This window comes from Coptis chinensis, chromosome 9 (assembly GCF_015680905.1).
Source record: "Coptis chinensis isolate HL-2020 chromosome 9, ASM1568090v1, whole genome shotgun sequence".
Taxonomy (NCBI): Eukaryota; Viridiplantae; Streptophyta; class Magnoliopsida; order Ranunculales; family Ranunculaceae; genus Coptis; species Coptis chinensis.
Genome location: NC_141464.1, coordinates 59,900,161 through 59,905,943, shown reverse-complemented (window position 1 = coordinate 59,905,943; position 5,783 = coordinate 59,900,161). Strand labels below are relative to the sequence as shown.

The window sequence follows — 5,783 nt, the reverse complement described above, 5'->3', positions numbered from 1 at the left end:
TAGGGTCATTAGAGAAATTGCTTATCTCCTCTTCAAAAATTCTGGTCGGCCAAAAAATGAGGAAGATATGGATTTTTTCACTGAAGAGTTCCAAAAATGTCCTAGAGCCTCTTCATATGTCAGAATAGTATTCACTATTCAGCCAATGTTCCTTGTAATGTCAGAATTATTTCTGCGCACTCATTTTAATCTGCGTTGTTGATCAGCTATAGTTCTTGTCATGATCTATATCGATCTTTAGGTAAACACTTCATTAATTTGGACATCTCTTCCAATCGTGTTTGTAGTATATATATACAGTAGAGGAAAATCTGCTCACATTTATAAGAAATGCCAAATGCAGCCTAGAAGGCTAGAATAGAGGTAAAATGTATGATACGCCGTCCTATGGGCTTGGACTTTGAGGGCTTTTATCGTATGGGGCCCAGCCCATCTAACCCATCTATATCGGTTTGCATTTTGGCGGTACTAATAACTAAAAGAAAGGGGCAGCCCCTACGTAACCAAAAGAGGGCAGTACTCGAAGTTAAGGAGGAAAATGGAAGCAAGAAAAGAGCTCAAAGACAACAAGAAGAAGGATAAAACAAACATAGACATAATCAGCAATTTACACGACTCAGTACTCCAAACATTGCATTTTAGAAATGTTTGTTTTGTTGGGGAGATTTTTTGATAAGTTTTTAAAGGGTGTCAAGTATTGGGGAGATTGATAATGAATTGTGTACTTGATAAGTCGAATCGTTTGGTGATTAATGTTCCTCGATGACAAGAACAATGTTACCGTAAGTCATGGTATAAGTTGGATTATGCGACTGCAACAATTGAAGATGCTAATTGGACGATGAAATTCCTCAAAGGGCTTTACAATGTGAGATTTCTGACGCTAACCACATATTTCCTTTAGGTAATCTTATATTTCTTTGTTTCTTATGAAATGTTGAAACTGTAGTGATATGATTATTATATGGGTTAACTAGTATTATCGGTTACAGCCTTTTTTAAACAATAACAAAATGAATATTTGAAATATTAATATCTCAAACATCACTATGTTCACTTGTTTAAAACCTGCACTATGACGGGATACTACACATACAAAACCCTAATGTACCATATCATTCAAGAATCAACTTAAATTAAAATAATCCCAATAATTATCCGCCATTGCTTTATTAAGATATCATCCCGCCCCAAAGAAAACATCAAACGGACTCTCGAATAATAGTCCTTACTACCATGTTCTCATGCCATGCAAAAAGTAAACTACGCTATTACATCATTCCAATAAGAATCGGACCTAAAAGAAAACTAACGGATCGCCCGGGCAAGAATCCCAATCACACGCCGTTCCACTACCTTCCACCTATGTTCCCAAGAACACACTCACGCTTGCCAAACAAGCAAATATGGGTCAAGAAAATGGAATTTCTTTGGTATGAGTATACTAACCACATATAAACATTTCAAATCTTTTTATCCAACTAACACTTTAACTCTATCATAACCTAATCATTCTCGGTTTGGAAGAAAGGTAGTTCCGCTATCTCAACCCGGCATAGTTTCTTCCCAAGCAAAACTTCCATTATATTAACTCATTCTAATAACTCGCTTTTAATATCTAAATAATTGAATTACAACTTACCGATATCCATCACAGATAAGGATAAGACCGCTCTTTTTGAAAAATATTATTAAGTCCTACCCTCCTGCAAAAGAAAGTTAGAATTTGTATATAACATATGTAGATATCCTATATGCATTCAAAAATAAACCCAAACACACTCGCATAATCAAATCAATTTCTCTTATCAATTAATCAATTACTTTTCTTATACACCCACCCTTTAGTACCTACTCCACGATTTGCACTCCACATATTTGCCAAATCACACATTCTTGTGTGCCTCTCTCCCACTGAATACCACAATATCATAGCCACCTCTAGCTTTCATACACGTATTTCACAGCCTCATTGGGCACAAAAACTCAAGTCATTCATGGCACATTCAATGAATACCTTAGGTCATTCCCGCCACATTCAAGGAATACCTATCATATCACTAACGTGTCATTCATGACACATTCAATGAATGCCCTGGGTCATTCCTGCTATATTCAAGGAATACCCAATCCTACATTCCCGTACACTCAAAGAATACAACTAACCCGCAAGGCGAATAATTTAGTTCCTCTTTAGGGCAGTCCAAACAATCTGGTCATTCATGACACATTCAATGAATACCCGGGTCATTCATGGCACATTCAATGAATACCCTTATATAACGCTAACGGGCCATTTATGGCACATTCAACAAATGCCTACCTAACATATGACATCATCAGTCATAAAACTCAATTCCAAAACTTGAGGCGTGGAGAGTTCTAAAAGAGTGCGGTAAATTTTGTTACTCATTATTGAACTTTATTGCATATATTATTTCAGAGAACGAAGGAATATCTTGATTCAAATATTTTTGGTTTACGCGTTATTAATTTCATGGATGTATAAGTGTCATAACGTTGTATATCGTAAAAGACCAAAAATCACAAAGCAAGAAATATAATGCATACAAATATATTTTAGAAAGGTCTTATCCTAAGTCAAACATGCCAATAGTCCTAGACTTATCCTAATAGACCTAATCATAATTTTAGGAAAAAGTTAAATTTAATAATCGGTCAAAGTCAACCCCGGTCAATAAATAACTCGGGTCAATAAATAACATTGGTCAACCAGGTGCCTAAACTCCTCTAACCCAAAAGCCCAAAGCCTAAGGCCCATAGTTTAAACTTAAGTATAAAAATAAAATCTAAAATTTAAAACATAAGCCCACCCATCTAAATTCGGGCCCAAGCCCAACAAAACAAAAATTTAACTTCACTGCTCATCTTCCTCACCAACGCCTCCACCAAATCACCACCACCAAACCACCACCAATCAGCCACTCGCTACCACTAATGAACCCAAATGTTTGGTTCGTGAGAAAACCCCTATATACCTATACCAACAATTCATGATTCCATTATAATCAGAAAAATCCCAAATCGACGCCATTAATGGTCTCATAAAGCCTCACTCACGAACACCACTCACCTCTCAACCATACCCCTACAAATCAATTCTCATACCACCAAAACAACTACCATACACATTTGATCGACCCTTTCTCCACACTAGATGGCGCTGCCATTAACGACCTTTTGCCACCTGCAACAGACCCACCCAAACACCAATCGACTAAACATCAACCCTATCACAGTTTAACAATTTCACAACATATACCAACACAACAACCTAAGAGTTCAGTAAAAATTTATACAAGACCGAATTCAAATGACACACAAGAAAAAGGACGGTTTGGGGTTCCGAGGTTGACGCCAAGAATAACCGCTTTCAAGGCTTTGACAACCTCCGAACCCACAACTTCCATCCAACCAATTCATGAATACATAAATCGCCTAGTTTGTTTATAGCCAAAGAATCAATTTAGGTTTATTCAAAGTTATATACTAAGTTAACACTAAATAGTATATCGTGATCGACTAAACAAAGCATCATGTGAACATTACCTCGTATCATGAAATCTATAGTAAACAAAAAAATAAAAACGTAAAATATCTATTCATCACTTTATAAACCTAACAAATGGTAAAAATCCCGAAAGACCGAAGTCGATCATTACAAAAAGGACGATCTTCCTCGCTCAAAACCCTTTCTTCTTTCAAGAAAACTCCTATTTTTTTTTCTAAAACTCTCGGGGTTTTTTTCCCTCAAAACTCTACGTGAGAATACTCTATTTTTCTAGTTTTAAAACCTCCTAAAAAACAAGGGTTGAAACTTATCTACTTACTTACTTTACGGCTTTTATCCAGAATCGCTAGATGTCCTATATCTGTTTTATCTATTTTCATTATTATTATCTTTATTATTATTATAGGAAAAATAAAATAAAAGACGGGGTATTATAATTATTCCCCAGTCCCCACTAGAAGAGCCAATTAGGATTTCCGCCGTACTAGATGGGAAAATTAGACAAAAAAAAAAAAATCAACTTGGGTTGACCATGTTTTTTTTTGTGTGTGTTTGGGTTTTTCTGCCAGTTGAAAACATGGTGAAGAACAAAGGTCAGGGTTGTGTGGGAAGCCGGAAGCCTCTTGGTTTCAATTTTATCCTATTCGATGATTAACGGAGTTTCTTGTCTACCTTTTGGATTTTTTGTAGCTTGTCTCAGAAACCGCTGAAGTATTGGAAACGTGGATTTGCAAAGCTTGCTTCTCTGCTATCATGTACATGCTCGAGAACTCTCCCAGCATTGAAAATCTTGTCATCAAAAATATATGGCGGTAATGAGAAATCCTGATATTCTTTTCAGTTTTTTGTTTTCTGAAAGTCAAGATTCGTGAACATGCTACTCATGTATCCAAGTGCTTAAGTACTCTTACAATTGATTCTCTACCGATTGATGAATAAATAGCATGTCAATAAGCAAACTTTAGCATACAAAACGGGACTTTGTTTTCTTTTCTTTTGTGCGTAGCTATAATGATCAGAACAATATCTCTGTGCTAAATACAAGAACTTAGGCAGACCTGGATAAAGCTATAATCCCATTCGAATATTTGATGCCTAATGTTTAGATGAATATAAAAGGTCTCTGGAGACTGTTAAACCGTCGAGTAAATTGCTCTCTTTTACAATCATTACACTACTATGTAGTACTGAAAGATACTAGAAAACGGTAATTTGATTGCATATCTTGTTCCTGGTATCATTTAATTGTTCTTGAACTCCTAGCATCCAAACTCTTACAATAGAAACAGAACGGATATTATGTTAATTACAATATATTATAGAAACAGAACGGATATAACCAAACATTAATCGACTGATTTGCTATATTTTCCAGATCTTCATTGATTACGAAAAGAATCCCCGTACATTAAGGGCATACCCTACTTAGCAAGATAATTTATAAGCTTTACAAAGTTACGCTTCTTATTTTACTGCTGTTGTTCCAGGTAAAAATAAAATGCCCTAACATTGAGCAAGTGGAATTGAAAGAGGAGTTGTTGAAGCCCCTCATAAGTATTGAGGTCTGGAATGTCCAAGGATGTGTTGAGGAACTTGAATTGATCAAAGTTTTGCTGAGGATGGCCGTGTCATTGGTAACATTGATTGTTTCCGCTTCTGAAAAATTGTCAGCAACTGAGTTAGACTCTTTCATTGATGAGCTGTTAAATTATCGTAAAGCCTCTTCAGATGTCACCATACTGTACCATTAATCTTCATTGCGAAGTGAGTACTTGTCTGTGGATTCTCATAATTCTTGCTGCTGTTGGTTCCCCTTAGTCCTTGTCCTTGATTTTTCATTTCGTAACCGTTCAATTGGAATCCACATTTTGTCAATCTCGTTTGTGGTCGTGCTCATATTATGATTTATGAAGACTGTTTGGGCAAAACAGCTTACGTTTCTAAGCAGTGTGAAATGCAGCCTTGAATTGGATAGACATTAAATAAAAGGAAAGCACTGTATTTTAGGTTCTCCATATGAATTTTGACTGTTGAGCCGGGCTCAAAGGAAGCTGCTGCTCAGAGAGACTTGTGCTAACATTGTGTTAGGAAGCAAAAAAACTCAAGCTTCAATGGCTGTAACTATTGGGATTTTCGTTCTTCACACTTTCTTTATAATGCCTATAAGCAAAAGAAGGGCATGGAACAAAAGGCAAACTACTGACTTTTATATCCATGCCATAACTCACTAGAGGGTCACCAGATTTTGATG

At 36.1% G+C, this 5,783-nt stretch overlaps 1 long non-coding RNA gene across 1 annotated transcript; it reads left to right on the top strand.

The window, feature by feature from the left end:
* The first annotated feature begins 3,994 nt into the window (after nt 1–3,994).
* Nucleotides 3,995–5,460, top strand: LOC147477053 (uncharacterized). The gene is made up of 3 exons (XR_015207937.1): nt 3,995–4,125; nt 4,223–4,344; nt 5,020–5,460. It is a non-coding gene; the product is annotated as an uncharacterized LOC147477053 (long non-coding RNA).
* The last annotated feature ends 323 nt before the right edge of the window (nt 5,461–5,783 follow it).